This window comes from Malus domestica, chromosome 01 (assembly GCF_042453785.1).
Source record: "Malus domestica chromosome 01, GDT2T_hap1".
Classification (NCBI taxonomy): Eukaryota; Viridiplantae; Streptophyta; class Magnoliopsida; order Rosales; family Rosaceae; genus Malus; species Malus domestica.
Genome location: NC_091661.1, coordinates 1,653,316 through 1,666,207, shown reverse-complemented (window position 1 = coordinate 1,666,207; position 12,892 = coordinate 1,653,316). Strand labels below are relative to the sequence as shown.

The following is a 12,892-nucleotide window of genomic DNA, read 5'->3' as shown; positions in this document are numbered from 1 at the left end:
TTTAGTGTTTTTAGGCCTTTACGTAAAAACGTAAACTTTCGTGACACACCCCGACCCTGAAAGGTTGAACCATGCTGACCATCATCGTGAGATGATGTAACCATAAAGGTAAGTGATGCAAAAAGTAAATGAAATTAAAACTAATTAGAACTAATTATACTAAACAGTGAAAGAGTGCGCAATCGTGGGACGAACCCACTACAATTATTCAGAGTGTAATAGACAGTGAGACTACAGAAGAGTAGTCAAGATAACTAAAGTACACTTATTACACAACAGTGATAAGTTTGTACATCTAAACAGGAGATAATGTCAGAATTGCCAAGATTCCTCAAGTGCCACAAAGAGTACAACTAACTAGGTCCTAGAGGGGCAAAAAACAAAATTGAGTGGGTCAACAAAACAATGCTTAATGAAACCTTTATTTTCGAAATATACTAACCCCTTGCCGTAAAACAAGTATAGCTTCCTTAAAACATACTAAGTAACTATGTAAATGATCAATCAAAAATATTATAACTAGAAATATGCCAATTCATGATATATCAAAAGCCACAATCATAAAATCATGTGATAATCAAGTATAGCTAAGTGCGCATCCATCTAAGCTGACACACGAGTTCGAACAGATAATTTCTGACACGAACAAGACTGGGTGTAATCAATATGCTTTAGTACTACGATCATATGAAGACTGGTGCAGGAGCACATCACATACAAGTCGGATTGCCTAATGCAATCTACCTGACTGGACTGGCACCTAACTTGGATCCAAGGCGAGCAAATGGTGCATTGTGAACATACACGTGAAGGACTGGCCCTGGCCCTAGGGCGAGTACTAACACCGGGGTGTAGCAAGATGAGCATTACAAATATGTATGAATGTCATGACAGTAATATCTCAACCATATAGCAACATTTATCACATTTATATCACATTTAACAATTATTTGGCATTATATACACAAGTGGTGCATTTACGAAATTTTGGAAACTATAAATACGTATAGATATAAAAATAAACTGCCCATTCACAAGTACGTTGCTGGGTTGTAACCCCCAAGCCTAGCTTGACCTCGAACATCCTTAAGATACGTTTCTCCTATATGTGAAATAACTAAAGTAAAATTAATTAAAGCATATATACGGAAACCTAAATAAAACCCCCATGGTTTGCTCAAACCTAGGGTTTAAATATACCATCGTGACCTACTCGAAGTCACGAACAATTTTTGGACGGCTCATGCGGCCCCACGCATCGTCAAGGGCACGGCCAGACGTGCCTCACGCGCAAGCCAATGCCTGACGTTCGTCAGGAATATTCCGTTAAAAGCTAACAGATGTTAACGGTGATGCAAAAATTAACTCAACACGCAAATTAAACCCTCTTGTTGACAATTGTAGTATACATGTAAGTAGAGATTGTTCTTAAACCGGGGATTAGGAGGGATTGCTAAACACTCTAAATTGACTCAAATAGATAAAACTAAGCTTTAAAATTCATAACTAGACTCAAAAGACTCAACACAAGTTCACAAGACTCAAAATAAGCTAAAAACACTCAAAATTGCCTAAAAACACAAACTGGGCAGATTTGGACTCTAAACACAATTTTGAACGAATTTTGGTTTTTCCTTGACTTAAAACACTTAAAAACATAATCTAAAACATATCCTAACTAGTTAGACACTCTAAAGTAAAGGGGGATTTGGTTTTGGACGAAAATAAATTAACACAAAGCAAGAACTAAAACTAAGGAGATTTGCACGAATTTGATGGAATTAAATGGATGATGGGCTAACTAGGAGGTTTTTCTCCACACATGACATACTTGCATACAAAACAATTTCCAGTTGCTTTTTCAATGAACCATGAACCTCAACACCCCAAGGTAATTAGGTACGCTTAAATTAACCCTCAGATTTCCCTTAAGTCATTGAATTGAATGGAAATAGCGCATTGCAATCAAATTATTCCTTAAAAGGTCCCTACATGAAAGCACATAATAGAGAAACAATCAAAGATCATTAAGTTCTATGGAAATCATAAGTGTTGACAAGACATTCGTAACTATGAAAGCGCATGATACTTATGCCAGGAATTTATTGAACACGATTGTGGCTAACAACCTTTACTACTTATGAATATAAGTTCATAACGATTAGGTGAAACTCCCTTCTATCCTAGCATCATATTTATGCATACAAATTAAGTGTGCACTCTCAACCCACATACACAAACAAGTCTTAATGCAAACAGATAAGTAAATTGATTTCACAATTCATGAAATCACAACTGGATGTAATCAAATCATATTGCAAGCATAGCCATGGTTTCGAAATTCCCCTTAGCTAATAGGGGTTTAGTTCCTCATACTCACAAAACAAAGATTATTGAATTTAAACATTGAAAACAAAAGAAAGATTACACCTAAAACGTTCCAGCAACTCGAACTCGAATGGCAAGCACGTCCAAGGGCTCTCCTCCTTCTTCCTTGCTGCGGCACAAGAGATGGGTTATGGTTTTGGGGGTGATGGATGGTAAGAATGGCGTGGGATGGTTGATGAGGGTGAAAGGGTGCGGCTGAATGTGTGTGGGAGTGAATGGCTTGAATGAAGGATGTAGAATGGTGTCTAGGGTTACGGCAAAGGTGTTTCTGAATGGTATGAAGGGTGGTGACGAATTTGTGGCTGAAAACTTATATTTATAGGCTAGGGTTTTCACAAAATCTGATGGGAAAAGGTTAAGGTTTTGTAGATTAAAAGGCTTGGCTCATCCAATGGAGAAAAGAACTAGGGTTTGTGCAGATTTTTAGGCTTCTAGAAGTGATAGGTGCGGCACAACCCTAGGGGAAATAGATTAGGGTTTAACTTAGCAGAAATAAAAGGCTTAGGCCCTAGGGTTTGCTGCAAAAGGGTTTAATCCACCAAGGAAAGGGTTTTGGCCCACTTAGTTTCTGAAAAGGATTTGTATAACCCAAATCCACAAGGAATAAGGCTAGCCAAATCAGAATCCACATGCAATTGGCTTAGGAAAGGCACGGCAAGGGCTTAGAACATAGGTGAGAGAGGATTAGGAAACTTCCAATCCAAGAATAGAAACTTTCAAGAACGGAAACCTCCAAGAATAGCAACTTCCAACTTTAGAAACTTTGGTTTCCAATTCTGAACTCTTTGTTCTTCATTTTCATTTCTTCATTCCATTATTCATTCCTAGCCTCATTTGATCTTCAATTTCGTCCATTTCTTTAGCTCCAAGCATGTGTCATCCATTCCAAGCCCAATTTTGCTCCAAAAAGGCTCCAAATGCACTTCTTTGCCACATTAGCCATATAAACCTGAAATTTCATGAAAATGACTTTAAACACTAAAATAACTAAAGAAAAACAACATAAATGCACAAGAACAAGCTAACTAAGTCACATGTATATGCTCCTATCAAACGGCATTACTTGATGCCATAAGGAATATTCTGTCAACTTTGACGAAATTTTTGTCTCCTTTTCCAGTGAGCCTCGCCGTCACTGCCGTTTGCGACTCGGTTTTTTGCCAGAGTTCTGGAAAAATTTCAAATTCACTATTCTCCTTCATTTCTCAACCATTTTTTACGCACTATATATGGATTTGAAGCTAATGAAGAGTAGAATCATGTTATACCTGTTTGGAGTCCAAAAAGTGGACAGAGGTTGTCAGAAAAAGCCTCAAAAGTTCTGGCCAAAAGTGAACTCTTTGAAACTCGATTGTTTCACGTCGACCTTCTTCCAAAACAAGCCTAAGACCTTTAGAACGTCATGTAGAAGCTTTCCCAAGTTTCAAAATATCCTAACTCGTTCGGAAACACGTCGAACTCAGTGTGCCCGAGTTCGGACCTCATGAGTTAACGAGTCAAAACTCGTCTAAACCAGGTTTCAAGAACATGGTTGTGATCGTGAAGATGAGAGGCGTATAATTGAAGGAAAAATTTTGTCCTAGCTAAGAACAAGTATGAACATTTGAATACATATGCATACTATTAACTCATTAATATAGGCATGCATCCAAAAACAATTCAATAAAACCCATGACTTTCAAAGCCTAGTATATGGTGAACCAAAATAAACTCTTTAACAACATTAAAGAGAAAGAAGAATTTAGTGATTCTTTACCCTTGAAGCTCATCCTTGTTTACACAAGGGATTCACCCAAGTGGAGGGCCTTCAAGTCACCTCCAAGCTCCTTGAATCCTTCTTGTGTTTTCCTCCCTTTAGTGCTCCTTTGATGATTTGAGGAAAAAGGATTTGTTCTCCAAAACACCAAAAGCTTGATGTCTCTAAGTCTCTTCACCAAGGTTGTATCTTGTGAAGATGATATGGATGATTAAAAGAAGAAGAGATTGCTAGATGTTTCTTCCTTTAATGGCCGGCCTCTTGGAAGAAAATGGAGAACATGTTTTCACCCAATTTCAACTAAAAAAAAACCCTTGAAGCTATAAAGTTGAATTTATACTTCATTTCTTTGGTGAGTGGCAAACTTGCAATTAAGCAAACTTTGCCCATCCAACCCTAATGGCCGGCCTCCTTGGTGTTATTGGGCTATTTGCCCATTTTGTTTTAGTTGTCATACAACTTAAACATAATGGGCCTTTTGGACCAAAACGCTTTTGGGCCCCGAAACCCAAAACCAACATATAAGCCCAATACGAACCTTTCGTATAATTAATTAACTAATTAATTAATCTTGACCATTCTTCAATTAAACCATTTAATTGCTTATCCATTTCATTTGATTTCTTCACATACATCCTTACTCGGTGTACGATCCATTAGGTTCTAATTAGCGAGGCAGTGGGCGATGTTACTCTTAACTATCGATTGTGAATTGAAACCACATTTCAATTCTCCCTTTTATTGATTAGTATTTGCTAACCATTAGGGCTTCCACAAACCATGGTTGACGCCTAGCAGCATGTCATGGTTACCCAAGCTAAGTAGAATTGGTTGGAGAACCTATCCAGTTACAACTACAATGCAATACGGTCCTTCTCTAATACAATACTCTTAATCACATAGTTTAAGTGATAGTTTGTTTCATGTCTACTATCCAATGTGATACTTTCTTATATGATTCCCTTGAATATGATTTGGAACATCCTTCCTTTAGTCATATTCATTTGCTTTGGCCAAAGACTTTAGAATCATATCTTAAAGTATTCTCCCTCCAACATGGAAGGTTAGAGATCCCTTGTTGTACATTCATATGCCTACATGACTAGATAGCTTGACCCCAACAATGCCGTGGACACTCCGAGGGAATGCCATTGACAGGATCAAAGATCAAGGACCTAACCATTAGACATCTATGATGCCTCAGGTCAAAGGACTACTTTGCATATTGCAACCTTAGAGTTCTTACATGACATGTATGTTCGAACTCTGATTTGATCGTAGTTCAGTGTACTCGATTACTCTTTCAAGCACCTATGTGTCTGTCTTAGTGTCCAACACCAAATCACTTGAGACTAGTCATACTCACGCTTGAGTCAACATAACACATACTAACCTTAGCGGATTGTCAATGCCCAATTGGCAATCCTATGGCTAGGAACGTTTTAGGAATGAACATAAGAGAAAGGTCTCGATAATCTAACTCACTTAGATCACTTATCTCTTAGAACAAATACATTCCTTGGATTCACTTATTGCTTAAACACATGATACAATAATCAGTGATTAACAATAAGATTTGCCATCCATTAAACATATAAAAGTTTAACATAATAAGTATTCCAAAAAGCTATTACATCAAATGAGTGGCTTTGTGGGCATACTTCCAACAATAATGGTGTGGTTTTTGGGTTCGATCTACGAGCTTTGAAGCTCGTTTGAAGGTTTTGTAGAGAGAGAGAGCATACAGGAGAGAAAGTGAGAAGAGAGAGAAGGAGAGAAATGAGGGGGATATGTGATTGGTGAGAGAGTGAATAATGGAAGAGGGTGCACGGGATGGGCTAGGTAAAAGCTAGGGATATGGTTTTAAATTTTCTACTGTAAAGAGGATCGAAAATCTATCTGCGATAGTGTTTTCGTACATATAAAAAATTTACGTACACCTGCAACGACGTGTACACAATACGTCCATGTCACTTGCCAATCAGGGCATAACCGTCAATACACATACTCGGGGAGAAATTACATAGGAAAATTAGGGACAGGTTGTCACAATTTACCCCCTTATAAAAATTTTGTGCCCGAAATTTCAACACTGACTAGAAATCAAAGCCATAAAACAGATGTGGATACATATCTTTCATACGCTCTTCTGTTTCCCAAGTAGCTTCCTTCACCGAGTGGTTCCTCCATAAAACTTTCACCATCCGAACGGTCTTGTTCCTAAGAACCTTATCTTTCTAATCCAGGATAGTCACTGGAACCTCATCATAGGTCAAATCTGGATTGATCTCTAGTGGCTGAGGAGGAATCACGTGTGACGAATCCGAGACATACCTTCGTAGCATCGATACATGGAACACATTGTGCACTCTCGCCAACTCTGGTGGCAAAACAAGTGGATAAGCAACTTCACCAACTCGTTCAACTATCTGGTACGGTCCGATGTACCTAGGGTTGAGCTTCCCTTTCTTTTCAAATCGCACAACACCTTTCCACGACGATAACTTCAAGAATGCCTAATCACCAACCTCATAAACTCTATCGGTAGAATGTATGTCTGCGATACTCTTCTGCCGATCCTAGGCTGCTTTCAAGTTAGCCTTTATCACCTAGATGTTTTGTGTCGTCTCATCCACGATCTTAGGGCCCATCAAAACTCGTTCACTAACCTTAGACTAACAAAGTGGAGTATGACACGATTTCCCATACAACGCTTCAAATGATACCATACCAATACTAGAATGGAAGTTGTTGTTGTACGCGAACTTTATCAATGGTAAGCGCTTGTGCCAAGCGTCTCTAAACTGTAGAACTGACAATCTCAACATATCTTCCAAAGTCTAGATAGTTCTCTCTGACTGCCCATCAGTTTGATGATGATAGGCGGTGCTGTATAGTAATCTCAATCCCAAAGCTTCCTGAAAAGCTACCCAGAACTTCGAAGTAAATCGGGGATCCCGGTCAGAAATGATACTAACTGGGACTTTGTGGTACCAAACCACTTTAGAGACGAACCGTTCGGCCAACTGACTTAACGAGTAATTCTCACGAACAGGTATGAAGTGTGCTGACTTGGTAAGCCGATCAACTATCACCCAGATACCATCGTAACCATTTCAAGCACGAGGTAATTTGTACACGAAAACCATCGTAATATCTTCCCATTTCCACTGAGGTATCGAGAGTGGTTGCAGCAATCCAAAAGGCTTTTTCCTTTCCGCCTTAACCTGCTAGCAAATTGCACAACGACTAACATACTCTGCAGTTTCTCTTTTCATACCTGGCCAATAATAGAAGTGTCGGATGGTATGATACATCTTGGTGCTCCCTGGATACATCATAGAAGCGGAAATATGCGCTTCATCCAATAGGTCGTTCTTTAGTTCCTTAACATTCGATACATACATCTGTTCACCTTGCATAAGCATGCCGTTAGGATCTCTAATCCAGAGGTCAATATTTTTCCTGTCTGACACTGCCTGTATCAATTCCTGAGATTCTGTGTCGTTCCTCTGAGCTTCGAGAACACGATCCAACAAAATCGGTCTAACCTGAAAACTGGCAATTAAGGTCCCCCACCGACCCTCTTTCAATGCTACTCCAGTGGATCTTAGGTCAGTCAAAAGAGGAATGCGACTAGCATAAAGAGCATTATGTTGGCCATGCGACTTCCTACTAAGAGCATCATCTACCGAATTGGCCCGACCTGGGTGATACTCAATGGTGCAGTCATAATCACTAAGTAACTCTACCCATCTCCACTGCCTGAGATTGAGATCTGGCTGAGTGAAGATGTACTTAAGGCTCTTATAATCACTGAATATCTTACATTTTTCCCCATAAAGATAGTGCCTTCAGATTTTCAAAGCAAATATGATCGCTACCAACTCGAGATCATGAGTAGGATAGTTCCTCTCATGGGGCTTTAACTGCCGCGAGCATAAGTAATCACCTTATCATGCTACATTAACACACATCCAAGACCATTCAAAGATGCATCACTGTAGATCTCGAAGTTCCCACCATCATCGGGAAGTGCTAAAACAGGTGCATGAGTGAGAAGATACTTTATTTGTTGGAAGCTCTACTCACATTCATTACTTCACACAAAAGGAACGTCTTTTCTAGTTAATTTTGTCAGAGGTAGTGCTATGGTTGAAAAGTCCTTCACGAAGCGTCGATAATAACCTGCAAGACCAAGAAAGCTTCGAACTTCTGTAATTGTCTGAGGTTGTTCCTAATTCTCCACGGCTGCTACCTTCTGAGGATCCACAAGCACACCCTAAGCTGATACCACGTTGTCACGCCCCAACCCAAGGATTAACGTAAACCTTGGTTCAGAACGTGAATCACACCTTAATTATAAGTTTAACTAATATAATTAAGAATGTGACATGAAGTAAAAGCATGTATAACTCGCTTGGAATAAAATTAACTGAATAACAGATTCATTATTGAAAGTTTCAGCCAAAATTATAACTTATGAACTACTGAAAGTTCACACAAAACTAGTTCTTTATTCAAACAAGAGAGCAAAAGCCAACAAGCTCATCTTTTTATTTCTTCTACATAATTACACAACAGACAGCAAGTAGACTTTTAGGTTTCTGGTTCTGTACCTGCAAAATTTCGTTAGGGTGAGCTTAAAACGCTCAGTAGGGACATATACCTTCATTACTAAAATAATAAAGTATAATTAAGATAGCAGAATTAAAACCAAAATCAGAATGGTGCATAAGTATGCAATGCAAATGCCTTAATTATACCCGTTAATCCACATAACTAAACACCCAGACCTTGTATGTCCCATTCCGTACTTATACCACTTGATCCCGAGTGTTTAAATATATGAACTAACCCCCATCCCTAAACATCCCCGAACTCCCCTTTTTGTTAATCATCTTGCCTAAACTCTTCGTCTCCAGTCCCGAATTACCCTTAAACAATCTGTGCACTGTGGGCTCGCCTGAGACCTAGTACCTACTAAGAGTTTGGCTCAACTACACAAAACTAATAGTCACCACCTTAGATTCCCGAAGTTCTTTCCGACAATCCCACTTTACTCCCACATCATGGACCCAAATTTCATTTCAAACATTCATTATACTCAAATATCCAATAGAAATATGTATATCAAACTTGTATATGTACTTAAGTAAGAAATAATTAAATTCATATATATATATATAGAAGGTTTCCCATAACCCCCTACCTTGAATTCGATTAATTTTGCTTCTCTGAAGAACCTAATCGGAACGCAAAAATACAACCAAAAATATAAACACAAGTAACACATATTAGAAACCAAACTAAGTGTTCAACCACAAAATTGATATTATCTAAAGAAAGTACATAAATTCTGGAATCTTATAACTCAAATAATGTCACTCAAATCAAGTAAAGATGACTAGAAAGGAATCTGGGAAAGAAATTCGGTGTGCTAAAAACAGAACTTTGCATCTTCACAAAATCTGCAGAAAAACATCACTATTGAACCAAGTTTAGACTCATTTTCGAACCTTCAAAACTAAACCAAATCGTGTAATATTACATGGGTTTTGAAGTTCGTGTTATGTACTTTAAAAGCATATAAAGTTTGTAGAAAACGGAGCTCTAAATTGGAAGTTATACTAAAAGAAAAATGGAGTCTTGAAACTGGAAACCCAGTTTTCTGCTGCTGTTTGGCAGCTCGCGACCCAAGTTTAAATAAGGTTTTGATCAACCAAAACTCAACAGAACTGAGTGAAAACAATTGGGTTACAATCATGGACATATATATTTTCAACACAATAAAAGTTTTCTCCAAAGGAGCACATAAAGACCTATGAATTAAGAGCAAAATAAGACCACTAGAAACTTGAGTTTTCTCTGAAATTTTCTGCAACTTACATAACAGTACACTTCCAATTCATATAATAAAACCCAAAATATTTCCAAGTAATCCAGAAATCATGTATACAACACCCAAATATAACATGACTCAACATTAACAAGAAATTGACTTTTTGAACCAAACCCTTGATTAAGAAATTTGATCTACACACCCAATCCGAATTACCCAACTCTAATTCAAGTTCAGATTAGTTCATTGTACAGTAGAAAACCCTAATTAAAACTAAGAATTCCAAATATATCTCATGGCAATTTCAATTCAACTAAGGAAATTAAATTCGAAAAATCTAAATAATCAAGGAACAAGAAGTTTACCCTTCAAATCTCTGAATCCTTCCTTCACAATCACGTTCTAACTCTCAATTTCTCTACCCCTTTTTCGATTTCTGATGCTTTCCCACTTCTCTGCAACCCCTTTTATAGTTTCTCTAATCCTACTCACTCCTATCAGAGTCCTGATAAAAACCTAGCTTCCTAGGTCATCCACCTCCTGTTTATAGACCTCTGTGTCTCTTCTCAGTTCATCCTCTGCTGAACACACTCCTTCGTGCAATAGGAGATGAACAACTCTCTATGACACACTCCTTTGATCAATCAAAGGTCGACGTATCACAAGGTGTCCTAATCTCGATCCGATTTTTGGTATGAAGAAAGAAGATTTTTTTTTTTCCTAAGATATGGAAGGCCACCTCCTCCCAGCTTCCTTGTTTCCATCGCTCCGAAAGGAAGAGTATGAAAGGATGGTCTTTTCCTTTCTTTTGTAGAATATTATTTTATTATTATTATTATTATTATTTAAACAATAATAGGAAATCTAATAAATAAAAAGTATATTATTAAAAGCTATTAAACAAATAAACACTAAGTAGACTAAAATTTTGTATAAAAACAATTATAATCACACTTCACTCTTAATTTAAACGAGGGATATTACACACGTGCCCTAAGAATGACACTTGATCTAGCCAAAACTGACATTTGCTGAACTTAGCATACAACCGATTTGCCCTTAGCGTCTTTAGAACTAAACACAGATGCCTAGCGTGATCAGTTTCATTCTTTGAATACACCAAAATTTCATCTATGAAAACAATGACGAACCTATCGAGGTATAGATGAAATACTCAATTTATCAGGTTCATGAAAGCTGCTGATGCATTAGTCAATCCAAATGGCATAACTAGAAATTCATAATGACCATATCGAGTTCTGAAAGCTGTCTTCGGAACGTCGTCGCTTTTGATCTTCAATTGCTAGTAACCAGACCTTAGGTCAATCTTTGAGAATACACAAGCACCTTTAAGCTGGTAAAAGAGATCATCAATACGAGGTATCATATAACAGTTTTTAATCGTCACCCGATTCAACTACCTGTAATCGATGCATAACCTCAAAGTTCCATCTTTCTTCCTTACAAAGAGAACTGGAGCTCCCCACGAGGAAGTGCTTGGCTGAATGAAACCCTTATCAACTAACTCTTGCAATTGAGTTTTAAGTTCCCTTAACTCTGTAGGAGCCATACGGTAAGGTGTAAGGGAAATAGGATTTGTACCTGGAAGTAAATCGATGGTGAACTCCACTTCACGATCTGGGGGTAAGCCAAGTAATTCCTAGGGAAAAACATTGGGAAAATGCCTAACCACTCCGACGTCTTCCACAGATGCAGTAGTCTCTTCTGATAGCATAACATGAGCTAAGTAGCCTTGACAACCTTTACTCAGTAGTCATCTTGCCCTCATGGTAGTGATAGCTCTGTGCTTTAGACCACTACGTTCACCAACGAACGTGACAGTAGGCATGCCCAGTCTGTGAAAAGTAACAATCTTCTCATAACAGTCCAACCTAGCACGATTGTAGTGCAACCAATCCATGCCTAAAATAACGTCGAAATCAACGATATCCAAAGGGACAAGATTAGCCGACATGACTACATCCTCAACAAGGATAGGACATCCTTGATATTCCCAACTAACATAACATATTTCACCCCTAGGCATCGAGAATTCCAACTCGTAACCTAGTGAAGTAGGATGTGGTTGAGTCTTTTGTGCAAACTTATGGGAAATAACTAAATGTGTGGCACCAGAATCAATTAAAACTTTAGCAAAATGGCCTAGAACATTCAATGTACCCATGATCAAGTTCGGGTTAGCCTGAGCATCCTGCAAGGTGATGTTGTTGACTCTCCCCTGAACTTGCTATTTGCCTCCACGACCCATGTTAGCTTGAGTCTGATTACCCCAACCCTGATTACCTCGGCCTTGCTGGGGTGTATTTACTTGTCTACCTGAGCCTCCATTGCTAGACGCTACGTCTTGGTTCTGATACCACCCTCCAGTATACATATGTGCTTCGCCACCCTGATACGGTGTATAGTCTCCCTGGAACTGTGGATAACCTTCCTCAGTCTGCTGATAGCCTCCCTGAACTTGCCGATAACCTCCCTGATAATAGGGAACCTCATGTGTATACTGATATGGTCATCCCTAATTTTGGGCTACGTCCTTTTGGTAGTGGAAAGCTCCACCGTGGCCTATATGCTGACGATTACCAAGTGCTGGAAACTGCTATAGGGGACTGCAAGTGGTAGATTAGCAAGTTGATTCTTCTGATTCTAAGGACAATTATAGGCCATATGCCCTTTATGTCCGTAAGTGAAGCATCTTCTGTTTCCCCTTTTACACTCGCCATAGTGACGAGTGTTGCATCTGCGACATAACTGAACACCTAAACTGCTAGAGTTTCCTTGATTCTAAAAATGAGAACCACCAGCGGATTTGCCCCCTCTATAAGGTGTACAAGAGTTAGAACCCTCGCTTAATGATCCAGAGCTGTTTCCACTCCTTTTAAAATTCT

At 38.6% G+C, this 12,892-nt stretch overlaps 1 long non-coding RNA gene across 1 annotated transcript; it reads right to left on the bottom strand.

Annotated features, from left to right (window-relative positions):
* Positions 1–8,641: 8,641 nt before the first annotated feature.
* LOC114824968 (uncharacterized) lies at positions 8,642–10,634 on the bottom strand. The gene is made up of 3 exons (XR_003773618.2): positions 10,352–10,634; positions 9,357–9,390; positions 8,642–8,763 (listed from the first exon to the last, which is right to left on the bottom strand). It is a non-coding gene; the product is annotated as an uncharacterized lncRNA (long non-coding RNA).
* Positions 10,635–12,892: the final 2,258 nt, after the last annotated feature.